Source organism: Eurosta solidaginis, chromosome X (assembly GCF_040869045.1).
Source record: "Eurosta solidaginis isolate ZX-2024a chromosome X, ASM4086904v1, whole genome shotgun sequence".
Taxonomy (NCBI): Eukaryota; Metazoa; Arthropoda; class Insecta; order Diptera; family Tephritidae; genus Eurosta; species Eurosta solidaginis.
The window spans coordinates 205,015,864-205,029,127 of NC_090324.1; the positions used below are offsets into that span (position 1 = coordinate 205,015,864).

At 46.7% G+C, this 13,264-nt stretch overlaps 1 protein-coding gene across 1 annotated transcript in view; it reads right to left on the minus strand.

Annotated features, from left to right (window-relative positions):
- Positions 1-13,264, minus strand: part of Gat (GABA transporter) — a 1,840,468-nt gene that overhangs the window by 792,147 nt on the left and 1,035,057 nt on the right. The gene's annotated exons all lie outside the window — the stretch shown is intronic.

A 13,264-nucleotide genomic window follows, 5' to 3' on the forward strand; every position in this document is an offset into this window, starting at 1 on the left:
TCTGGAATGCAAGCACTGCTCAAAGGCCGAGGCTAAAGAAGACATTATAGATGTCCGGCTAATGACTATAACGTGTACGGATGAATGGGACAAGGAACAACTAAGAAAGTGTCAGCTAGAAGATACAGATCTGTCACATGTTATGCAAGGGCTCGAACGAAATGAAAGACCAAGCAGAGAGGAGATGTCAGCAGATGTCCCATTGCGAAGTCATATTGGGCACAGGGGAACAGTTTAAAGTTGATATCCGGTTGGTTGCATCGAGTATGGGAGAGTGAGGATGGTCAATGCAAGAAGAAACTGATAGCTGTTCCCAGAAAGAGGATTCCTGACGTGCTCAGCGAGCTGCACAATGGTCCAAGTGGAGGTCATCTTGGAATCACGAAGACACTCGAGAAAATTAAGCAGAGATTCTATTGGGTTGGTTGCCGTCAGTCGGTCACCGAGTGGATTGCCAATTGCGAGATATGCAACAGAGCGAAAGGGCCCAAAACCCGAAGTCATGGCCAGATGAAGCAGTATATTTCAGGTGCACATTTGAAAGTATCGCCATGGATGTCACAGGTCCATTTCCTACTAGCAACCGCGAAAACAAATACGTACTGGTGGTTATGGATTGTTTCAGTAAATGGCCAGAGGTATACCCAATCCCAAACCAAGAAGCAGAAACAGTAGCAGAAGTGGTTAAAAACGAATGGGTTGCAAGGTATGGTGTACCAATGGAGTTACATTCTGACCAAGGCAGGAATTTTGAATCAGCTGTGTTCCAAGAAATGTACAAGAAGTTGGGCATTCGAAAAACACGGTAACTGCATTGCATCCTCAGTCCGATGGTATGGTGGAACGTTTCAATAGAACATTGGAGGAACATTTAAGGAAAGTAGTAGACAAGTACCATAAGGACTGGGATACACACATATCATTATTCTTGATGGCTTACCGATCGGCAGTACATGACACAACGGGCCAAACTCCCGCAAAGGTAATTTTTGGCAATGACCTTCGACTGCCAGCTGATTTGAAGTATGGGATAGATGTCGATGCGGAGAGGAATGTCAAGAAATCCACTGGCGTCTTGGAAGAAGAGCTGAGAGAGATACACGATCTGGTAAGGCAAAGAGCAAAGATTATGACTGACAAGATGGAAGCGAGGTACGATAAAGCAATTAATTCGGAAGGGTTTCAGGAAGGAGATTTGGTGCTGCTATACAACCCACAACGAAAAAAAGGTTTGTCCCCGAAATTGCAGTGTAACTGGGAAGGCCCATACAAAGTTGTAAAACGGATCAACGATGTAGTGTACCGCATACAAACCACTACCAAACCACGAACCAAAATGAAAGTGGTCCATTTGGAGAGATTAGCAGCGTTTAGATCGAGAGATTTGTCTGATCGGGATGATCAGACTTAGGTGGAGGGCAGTGTCACGGATATTAGCATCACTAAGCTATACCATCACTAAGGCGATGCTAAGGCCATGTCAAGCAGTATTTACGTCAATAATCAAATCATGTATACACATATATAAGGCAGCCGAAAGAGATGTCACACACAGATGCATTTATTTATACGCCTATATGTCCTCGAGAGACTGTAAACTACAAACATTCACATCAATAATTCAATCATTTCTTATCTACATAAACGAATAAATAATTGCGTCTACACATATGTACGTATACGAGCAGCAGAGCGGCAATGCACAAACACATACATATATCTTATCTGAGTTGTCACAAGAGAGGGCAATAATTTGTGCACGTAGTTGTGGCTGGCGATTTTGTAGCCGAAACTAACTAGTAAGTTCTGGAAATAGAAGAGCCTAGATGTATGCAGCGTAAACTATAAAAGTGGCGCAAGCGAGTAAGAAGTAATTCAGTTTGAGTTGAGCTATCAATCAGTTTGATTAAGCACGCGATATGGCGGCCAATAGTAGAGTTTCATTTGAGTTATCAATCAGTTTGGTTATTAAGCCAGCGAGTAGCAAAGTATAAGTGTTATTGGGAAGTACTTTAATAAAGGCCATTTTTCCATTATTCAATATTGGAGTTATTTATTCAACAGTTTATTGATTCGAACTTAGCAGAGGATTGCAAATAAGAGGATTTGCAGCAAATTCGTTACAGTATAGTCGCGGCAGATGACACAAATAATTGCTTTCTGCCACACCACGCCATTGTCAAAGTAGAAAGTATAACGAAAAAAGGCCGAGTCGTTTTCAATGCCTCAAGCCCGATGGCTAATGGCACCAGTCTTGTCTTCAACAGTGATATAGAAAAAATGTATAGGCAAATTTGGATGGATGCCAACCATACCAAATTTCAGAGGATTGTTTTCCGATAAGATATTAGTGGACCAATAGGCCTCTACGAACTAAATACGGTAACGTTCCATACCTGGCCATCAGAACGCTTCTACAGCTAGCTGACGATGTTGAGAATTCCCATCCAACAGCATCGAGCATCCTGCGAGAATGCATATACCTAGACGACGTATTATCCGGAGGACACACCATTGCATCGACCATTAAGGCAAGGGATGAAATCCGGCAGGTATTTAAGTCAGCTGCTTTTCCACTTCGAAAATGGAATCAAATTCGGAGGGCGTCTAAAACTGATCGACAAAGCGAAGACTTTCTAGTGTTCGAAGACACCAGCACCGTGAAGGCATTGGGCATAAGATGGAATGCGCACTCCTATCTCTTTTATTTTAAAGCAGGACCACTGGAGGATCCGGAAAATTTAACTAAGCGAGAAATATTGTCAGCCGTCGCCAAGCTTTTCGACCCATTAGGGTGGCTCGCCACAATGGTCATAGTGGCAAAAATATTAATGCAGAATATTTGGTTAGAAGGAACCGGATGGGACGAGCCTGTCGCACCAAATACATGAGAACGGTGGAAAAACTTCATCCAACACTATGGCGAATTAGATAACATACGGATACCGCGGTGGGTAAATTTTTCCCCTGAAGACAAAATAGAAATCCACGGCTTCTGTGACGCTTCCCAGAAAGCATATGTTGCAGCGGTATATATGCACGTAAAAAGAGACGATCAGGTTTTCATACACTTACTCTTAGCAAAAACCAGAGTAGCTCCAGTGAAAACCATCTCGCTACCACGTTTAGAACCCTGCGGCGCCGTGATGCTCGCAGAAATGATGGAATCAATATACCGAAACATTCATTTGGGACCAGCAAAATTTCACCTCTGGACGGATCCAACCATCATACTCGCATGGATACGCAAGCCTCCCTGTATTTGGTCAACCTCCGTCGCGCATCGAATCACCAAGATCATCGACATTGTCGGTAACAAGGACTGGCTTCACGTTGACTCGGAATGTAACCCAGCGGATTTAGGAAGCATAGGACTACTAGCGTCAGATTTGGTCAATAATTCGTTGTGGTGGCAGGGTCCTTCTTGGCTACAAGAAGACAATTCTTACTGGCCAGCACAAGACGCCGATTACAACACGTCCGTTGAGGAAAAGAGAGCGCAATTATATGCCACGACAAGGGTAGATCATATAGATATTCTTGACCGATTTTCAGATTTGTCACGAGCTTTGAAAGTCCTATCTTATGTTAGGAGATTCTATAAAAGAACGCATCCTAAAACTAAAGCAGACTTCCACGAAAAGCCGTGCATAATCCTAGCCGAGGAGATTAAGGCAACGACTCAAGCATTAATACGAGTATGCCAGAAACAATTCTACGGTATGGAATATTTAAAATTGAAAAATAGAGAACCTACTGATCGCAAGAGTGAATTACTGCCACTCAACCCATACATCGACAAAGATGATATTATTAGAACAGGGGAGCGTGTAGGGGCTTCAAAAGATATGTCTTACAACAAGCGTCTTCCGATCATCCTGCCTTACAATTGTAGGCTGTCTCACCTTACAGTCATGATGTTTCATCATGATTCCCTTCATGGCGAGAACCAGCTCATGCTCCGTCTTATCCGAACCCAATATTGGATTCCGAATGTCAAGACCATGATCAGAGCCATCATCCACAATTGCAAAACCTGCATTATTCACCGAAAGCAGGCGCAGTCCCAACTTACGGATACCCTTCCCTGCGAGCGTACTACTCTTACCCGCGTGTTCACCAATACCGGGGTAGAATTTGCGAGGCCTTTCGACATCAAAAGCTACCGCGGTAGGGGATTTCGACTGTCCAAAGGCTACGTATGTCTTTTTGTCTGTTTCTCCACTAAGGCCATCCACTTAGAAGCCACTAGTGACCTGAGTACCCCATGCTTTCTCGCAGCATTTTCGCGTTTTATTGCGAGAAGAGGATGTCCGAAAAACATCTACTCCGACAATGACACAAACTTTGTCGGAGCGTCAAGATCTTGACGATCAGAATTTAAAGCCTTTTTGTCAGAAAGCCGAGACAAAACAGTCTCCAAGTACAGCCATCAAGCATTAACTTGGCATTTTATTCCCGTCGCCGCTCCACACATGGGCGGCCTGTGGGAAGCGGGAGTGAAGAGCATCAAAAGCCACTTCAAAAAGATCGCGTCTCCCCATAAGTACACCATGGAGGAGTTCCAAACACTTTTGTACAGGATTGAGGCGTGCCTCAACTCGCGCTCCCTCAGTCCAGGGTCGAATGACCCAACGGATCTGGAACCACTAACCACAGAACATTTCCTAACGGGCAGCCGTCTTCTGGCGCCGCCAGAACCGGATGTGAACGAAAGCCCTGCCTCCATGATAAACAGATGGCAGAAGCTCAAGGCCCTCCATCAAACTTTCTGCCGGCGATGGAAAACCGAATATCTATCCGAACTTCAAAAGCGTGTGAAGTGCAAGCATCCCAAAGAAAACATACAAGTGGGAGATCTCGCTGTCTTCAAATAGGCCACTCTCTGAGTGTGGATTTCGTTGCGGACGGTTGTAATATAAATCTTGTTGGGTGCCATAAGTGAGTTTAGTAGCATACACAAAGGGGGCGGAAAAAACCTTTGTTGTTGTGAAGTGTATAAAGTGTTAGACAGTTGGAGCCCCAATTTAGCGGTCAGTCGAAGGTCAATCTCCGGCGGAGCCCTAATTTTGTGCGCGGTGATTTTGGTTGCTACCAATTTTCGCCCTAACCTCAAGGTGCTTGCACGTGGAGGTATACTTGTGTGTGCGCGCATTCAATCGGCTGTGAGTGAGTACCCAGTTGAAAACTTGTGTGTGACTTTACACTGTTCCGCTTGGGAGCAGTGTTGGACTACTTGCTCAGTGAGCAATTTTGGACTGCCTGTGTGAGGGGGCATTAAGCCATACTTGTATCAGTGGCAGTATCAGCTGTAGCGTTTATAGTCTGCCCGTTCAACTCGGCATAGCTTTCGTGCCGGTCGACTCGTCCCCCGATACAGGGAACAGTGTTCCGTCCGTCGGGGTGGGTGGTAGTGACCACGTCAGCACTTTGCTGACAAACAACGTACGAGCTACGTCACCGCGCTATTGCTATAGCTGACGGGTTGGGCTGCTACTGCTGCTGACCACTGGTTCTGAGTGGTTATAGCCCTCTAACTTAGGGCAGCCTACATTCGCCCAGTGGGCATCGGTCTTCTCCTGGTGTATACTTCCACAGCCGTGTCGTATAAGCGTAACCGGGTTTGGCTTCTGTGGGGTGGTGCTTTGTGGGAATGAGGGGTGGTGCAAAAAAGCGCCCGGGCCGCTTTCCGTTGGAGGTCGTTCTTCGACGGCCGCTGATGGGTCGACCTCGGGAGAGGATAAAGGGGGGTATGTTCGCGGCAGTTTTTAAAGACGAACACCGGGAAGGCTACCGCGGTGCAAACCGGTCGCAAAGCGGAGAAAAAAGCGGGTAAGTCCGGGATACCGGTGGCGTCGGGGAGGGCGACCACCTCGAAAATCGCTGAGCAGGGGGGCAAGGGCGGGCCGAGTAAGTCCGCGAAGTCGGAGGATGAGGAGAGTATTCTCCCGAAATCCGACGACGACGCGGACCTACCCAGTCTGCCGGAATCCGGGGTATGTCCCTTAAGCTGGGACAAATCCGATGTAGCGGGGGGTGGCCGGACTACTGTCGCTGGCGCCTCAACCGACGGTAAAGCAGCCGATGGCGTGCCAGAGACTGCTGCTGACGGTGAGGATGCAATCGACGGTAGTATAACTGCGGGCAAGGACGCAAATGAGTCGGTGAAATCTTTAGGGGGGGGGGGGGGGGGGGGGGGGGGGGAGAAAACGGTGGAGAAATCGGGGGAGGAGGGCGCTGGCGCTGTTGACAGCTGTGGTCCCCCTGCTGGCACCGAGCCTTCTGGCGGTCAGTCCGCTGATGGTAAGACTGCGAGTGGGGGATCCCCCGCAGCTGGCGGGAACGCTAGTGCTTCTAGGGCTACCTCTGGAGTGGATGACTCCTGGGTGGTCGCCCTAAAGAGGATCACCGCCAGCTTTAGCAGGGTGGTCTTTGGAGACAGCGGCGCAGACCTTAAGTTTGCGGAGAGGCTGATGGAGGTTTCCTCAGAGTATGAGGCCCTCCTAATGACGGCTATAGCCGAGAATGCCCGACTCCGCCGTCAAATTGAGGCGATTTCACTACGGGGCGTCATGCTGGGGGTGCATCCCCACGCAGCGGTGGATCTGCCACCGCAGATCGTTTGGCGATGCCGCCTCCGAGCAAGACGGTCCCGGCTGCCATCGTACCTGCGCCTGCTGTCCCAAAGGCGCTCCACACCTGGTCGGCGGTCGTCAAGGGCGGCAAACCCGGGGTATCTGCAAAAGAGGTAGTGGAGAAAATAAATAAGGAGGTTGGGCCGACACTTGGTGTACGAGTGCACCAAGTGAAACCTGTGCGGTCGGGTGGGGTAGTTATTCGCCTACCCTCCAAGGAGGAGCGGGATAAAGTCCTCGAGAATAAGAAGTTTTCTGAGGTGGGGCTAGAAGTGTGCGAGAACCGGAAGCAAGGCACCAGGGTGGTCATTCGGGGGGTTTACGCGCAAATCTCCCCTGACGAGTTCATGGAGAAGGTCTTTCGCCTAAACCTCACGAAGGTCGACCCTGAGTGTCAGCAGTCAGAGGTTAAGCTGATCAGCCGACCTTGGAAGGCGGACGTCGATGGAGCAACGGTGACCGTCACCCTGGAGGGACCGGACAAGTTAATGTCCCCCCTCTTGGATGCGGGCCGTTGCTAGGTTAAATGGTTTTCCTTCCCGGTTCGGCCAGAGAACCAAACCTACAGCTGCTTCCGTTGCCTGAGTTTTGATCTCCAGGTGAGGGACTGTGGGTTGAAGGCTGCCGTCTGTCGGAGGTGCGAGCAGGAAGGGCATATTGAGGCAAAGTGCCCTAATGGGGTGCATTGCCGAAATTGCGCATTTAGGGGCAGACCCGCCGCACATCTTATGATGTCGGCGGAATGCCCGACATATGCTGCCGTTGTTGCCCGTGCAATCGCCAGACATTAATGGGTTTATTTCTTCAACTCAACTGTCAGGGAGCGTACTCCGTTGTGTGTGAATTGGGGGCGCGTATGGCTGATGAGAGTTGCAGGATTGCCCTGCTCCAGGAACCCTACACTACCAATGGTGTGGTGAGAGGGCTTCCTGGAGGGTTTAGGTCCTTTTGTGACCTTCGGGGCAATGCTGCAGTTGTGGTGAATGAGCCTAGTTATGAATGCTTGTTGTTGAATGCTTCTGATTGGGGAGTGTGTGTGAGCATTGAGGGCTCTTTCGGTAGAGCCATCTTTGCAAACATATACTGTAAGTTTGGGGAACCCATGGAACCATATATCCAATACCTCGATACGGTGCTACTACCTTTGAGTAGCACGCCAGTTATCATTGGTATGGATGCCAATGCCGTATCCCCTATATGGCATAGCAAAATATCCAGGACTTCTCCTGGATATGCTAGTAATGGACGGGGAGAGGCGTTGGGCGAGTGGGTACTCACTTCTCACGTTCATGTTGTGAACGAACCGAGTGAGTGGTACACATTCGATGGGCCCATGGGCAAGAGTGACATTGATGTTACTCTCATGAACAATGAAGAACAATGGCGCAACTTCGTGTCAGAAAACTCGCACGACCCCTTGGGACAGGTCTATAAGATCTGTAGGGGTCGCCGCCAGACCGAAGTTAATTCCCTCCGTGTAGGCGAAAGAACAATATCAACATGGAGGGAATGTTCAGAGCTGCTTATCGAAAGGTTCTTTCCTAGGGCGGATGTTCAGGTAGCTCCCCTTGCACAGGATGTACCTGTACCTCCACTAGAAGTTGAAGAGTTGGAATATGCATTTGGCCTGGTTAGGTCTAAACGGTCTCCGGGTTTGGATGGGATAAACGGAGAAATGTGCAAGTGTTTGTGGAAGTTTATTCCGGAATACTTGGAAGCCGTTTATGATAAATGTATATGGGAGGGTTACTTCCCACGTGAGTGGAAAGCTGCTAGGGTTGTCGTTCTCTAGAAGTCGCCTGACAAAATAAGATCTGATCCTCGGTCTTACCGAGGTATCAGCCTTCTTCCAGTGCTTGGTAAAGTGCTGGAGAGGGTTATGGTTGAGCGGCTTCAGGAGCTAGTTGGGGGTAACCAGTCGGATATACAGTTTGGATTCAGGAAAGGACGCAGCATTGAAGACGCCTGGATGCATGTCCAAGACTGTGTTGAGAGAAGGCATATTTCTTAGGCATATTTATTGACTTCAGGGGGGCGTTTGACTACCTGCGCTGGGATAGGGTTATCGAGCGGTTAGTGGAGCTCGGCTGCCCAGAAATTGCTTTGTGGCAGAGCTATTTCTCGGACAGACGAGCTACTGTCGTTGGTGCCTGTGAAAGTGTGGAAAGGGAGGTGGCTCGAGGTTGTCCGCAGGGATCCATCTGTAGTCCATATATATGAAACATGATGATGGACTCCCTGTTAAGGCAACTCGAGCATCTTTGCAAACTCTGCGCCTATGCGGATGTCCTCCTCTTATTAGTGGAGGGGGATTCTCGCGCCAGCATTGAGCGTACCAGTGAGTCCCTATGTCAAATAGTGGCTGGCTGGGGCGCCCATGTTGGCGTAGATATTTCGGTGGACAAACTGTGATGATGCTGCTGAAAGGCAGATTGTCACAGAATCGCCCACCGGTTGTCCGCATTGGCGGGGTCAGCATCAGATATGCGACGAAAGTCAAATACCTGGGGCTGACAATGGGTGAGCGAATGAACTTCCTACCACACTTGGATGCTGTCAGGGACAAGATGCAGAATGTTTCGGGGCAGTTACGACGTATCATTCCGTTCGTACAATATATCGTGGCCTATTCGTAGCATGTGCTACTTTTGGTGCCGCCATATGGTACCGAACGGTCATGACTGCTCATGGTCAGAGACGCGTGCTGAGCATACAGAGGTGCATGATGCTCCCATGCTTGCTCTTGTGTCGTACCGTTTCCACGGATGCGATGCAGGTGTTTCTTGGTACAACCCCTCTCGACCTGGTGGTTATACAGCGCGCTGTTTCCTTCAGGCTGAGAAGGAGGGCAAGTTTGCCGCTGCTGGAGGATGAATGGGCCACCGACGATAATGTGGAGAGTGGATGGTTGGAAAAGAGGCGTCGATTAGAAGGGGTGGTTAGAGGGAAGTGGCAGGAGCGCTAGAAGAATAGTCCCAACGGCAGGGTGACGTACGTGTACATCCGGGACGTTTCATTTGTGGCGGAAAATCCAGACTTCAGATTTAATCTGAGCCTGGGTTTTCTGCTTACGGGTCATGGTCCTCTTAATGCATTCTTGCATAAGTGGAGCTTGAGCGAAACGCAGGGGTGTGTATGTGGGGCTGCATGTGAGGACTGGGTGCATGTGTTGTGCGAGTGCCCGGAGTACTCGGACATAAGGGATTTGGGTAGTTGTGGGGTTAATGTTGAAGAAGGTAGGGTTGATGTTAGTGGAGCGCTCTCCACTAGTCGGACTATTGATTTGCTCAATAGGTATGCTTTGGAGGTGCTTAGACGGAGGAGACGTGGTGGTGACCGTGGTGGTTAATTCGTGTGTGTGTTCGTGGATGCGGGGGGTTCTAACCCCACCTCACCCCTAGGCGGCCGGTCCGGAGTAGGTGGATACTCAACCGGAATTGGCTTCGGCTGCGAAAGTCAGACCAAGACTTTAAAGTGGTACCACGGGGAACAGATAGCCCGCGGAGCTTGCTCCGTTTCTGTTCGGTTGCGGTTGGCCCCTTTGGGAGCATCGTGGTGGCTGTGGTTGATATCCGAATGCGGTAAGAGTTGGTCAGCTCGAATGTGGAGTTGCATTGCAACCGGGTACCATGACCCATAGAATGGAAGAGGTGTTAGATAGGCCTCCAACCCCACCAAGGTGATGATGTGTCCACTCACATTATCGATTGGTACCAAGGTAAGCGAGCCTTGGGGGCTGGTCAGACCTGCTTTGACCTGTGTACTTGGTACATGCGTGAGGTTAGGTCTTCGAAGACAGGCACTCACGTAAAACCTACACTCGCTGTCTTCAAAGAGGACAACTTATCTCCCAACGAATGGAGGTTAGGTAGAGTCGTCAACGGACACCCCGGCGAAGATAACCGTGTACGTGTAGTCGACCGCAGAACCGAGAAGGGTCAAGTCAGACGACCTTTGGTCAAACTGATCCTTCTTCTCACGGAGATAGAGCTCCTCTTAACAATCCCTCCGTTCCTCCACATCCCTCCTTTCAAAAAAAAAAAAATCAATCCCACGCTTCTTCTCGGGAACCCGTCTTTCAATTTTCCGAAAATCAACCCCTGCTCTCGTTCACCCGGAACGAGGCCAACCAATAACCTAACGCAGATCCGATATCTGCCGCAGAACCTAAAGGCATTCGGCCCATTAGATTTAAATTTTCAAAAACCACCCCACAATTCACTCGCTCTCCGAGAGAGGACACCAAATCAACCCAAATTTACTCGCTCATCTCGAGCGAGGATCACAGAACACCTATGCCCTCGGCCAAAGGCGCGAGACCAACAGAATTTATCAAAATTCATCCCATCACCCAAAATCTTGAAATAACTATTACAAAAAAAAAAAAAAAAAATATAGTTAAAAATGAAAAGCAACAGTATCCTTCTTAATTATAAATACAATCAAAGATACCATTCATGCGCAACTACCCATGGAGGTTGCACCTAACCAAATACGTGCCTATTTTCGAAAAGAAGTTATTTTCTTTTGCAGCAAATGCAGGGAAATTTAATTTTGAGTTTTTTTCGTGGTGTTCTATTTTCGTATAATATCCTTATTGTCATTTGCTACATTGAATGCGAAAGCACCAAGCAAAACCGACTGGAATTTTCACTCGATTAGGCATTCAATACAGAAATAATGATATAATTACGAATTTGTATTTTGTATGGAAGATTGAGTACGATTAGGGCTTTAATGTAGTGTAGAACCCTTGGATAATTATTTCATTAAGCCTCTGTGTGAATTTTGGCATAAAACTCATTATTCAATCAACAAAGATAGCCAGAAAAGATTCAGAAAGCTGAAGTGAAAGTGATTCAAAACTTCCATCACCTAAAGTAACCATATTAGATGCAAACATGATTCCACCATGTGATTGGAAAACTACACATATTAAATTTTTTGAAGATTACAAGCGTTCATATCTGGATATGCCTGTTGTTAAATTGTATAACTCATTAATTAGTCAACTTTCCAATTTAAGTTAAGTAAATCCAAATTCAAAGTTAATTACATAAATGCTGAGTGGGCAATGCCTCTTAAAAGGTGAATCGGATTAAGAAATATGCTAGATAGGGGCGGGCTATTCATAATTATGAACGTATAGACAGATTCATAGATAACCTCCGAAACACCCACTCTTTCCTGATTTTATTAAATCAATAATTATTTCGAACTTAAGTCAAATAAAAATAATGATACAGCGACAATTAATATTACAGTAAGCGAAGATGAAGATGACAGTATTCTCGCTCCCACAACAGTTAGGTCTAACTATGTTATGGACAGAGACTATCAGCCCGGAAGAGATTCACAAAATTTGCATGAAGAGTTTATGCCGTTGGCACCGCAACAAATAATATGAGTTTAGCCCAGCAAGACGATATGCCATCCAAAAGTACTGCAAGTAGATTAGCAAGTCTATCACAAAATCGTACTATTTCAACAAATTTGGCATCAACTGTTAAAGCGACGGTACAAAAGGTACCTGGAAATTTCCATGCAGGCACACATAATGACGGTATCACAGGGGAGTTCGATTCCTGTAATTATCACTATTTACAACAAGTCAGAGCGGCATTAAGTAGTAATTTGGTTTGAAAAGCTTTCGACCCAACCAATTGCAAGTTATCAATGCTGCCTTATGGGGACATGGCTGCTTTGTACTAATGCCAACTGGTGGGGGAAAGTCTTTATGTTATCACCTACCAGCGTTGCTTACCGGACGTGTAACATTGGTTATTTGTACTTTGAAGTCCTTGATTTTGGACCAAGTTAACAAGTTGGAATCACTTGATATCTATGCAAAAAGTTTTTCGGTTTAAACGTTTTCTAGTTTTAGTCACTAAATTTTAAATTTATTTAGCCATTCTTTAAGAGATTTTAGAAGATTAAAAACTAGTTTTTCAGCTCGACTTAAGCGCCTAAACATGTCCATAAGCGCTGCAAGATATTCGCTGAACAAAGCATGCACTTCGAGGTTGTTTTTTTAATATGTATGTATTTATAAAAAATTAAATTGCTGCTCCTCAGTAAGGTATATTAGAGATTGTTAGGGTTGTAATTCTACAATAATTTCATAAACGGAAATACGAAGAGGGTAAATTGAAATCACAGTATCCATCGAGCCGGCGTGGGCCGGGTGGTCACTGTCTTTTTATCTACAGATTGTTTTCATTTTGAATTACTTGCGGAGGGGGCAGTAGGAATGACTTCTGTATTTGTAGCATGTCATAATTTTTTAATGAAAACCCAACCCCATGTTCAAAAAATATAAATGGTTATAAAAGCATTTTTTGAAAAACATGTATTTCCCTATAAATTGCCAATGATAAAGGCTTCGTAAATCGATTTATTTTTATGGCTAATTATGGATATCACTCACCAAGAGCTCATTCCCATTCCTGGCAGTCATCATCAGTGCCAATTGTGATTGAGTCGTTGCGTTTTTTAAATTGAGGACTAATGTGTTTAATCCACCAGGTTTTTAAAACTCGATTGCGATCTTCCTGATACCTGACATCAAAGGAAAGATGAAGTCGAAAAGGTAAAACCACCTAATATTGAATAATATAGACCTGTAGGCT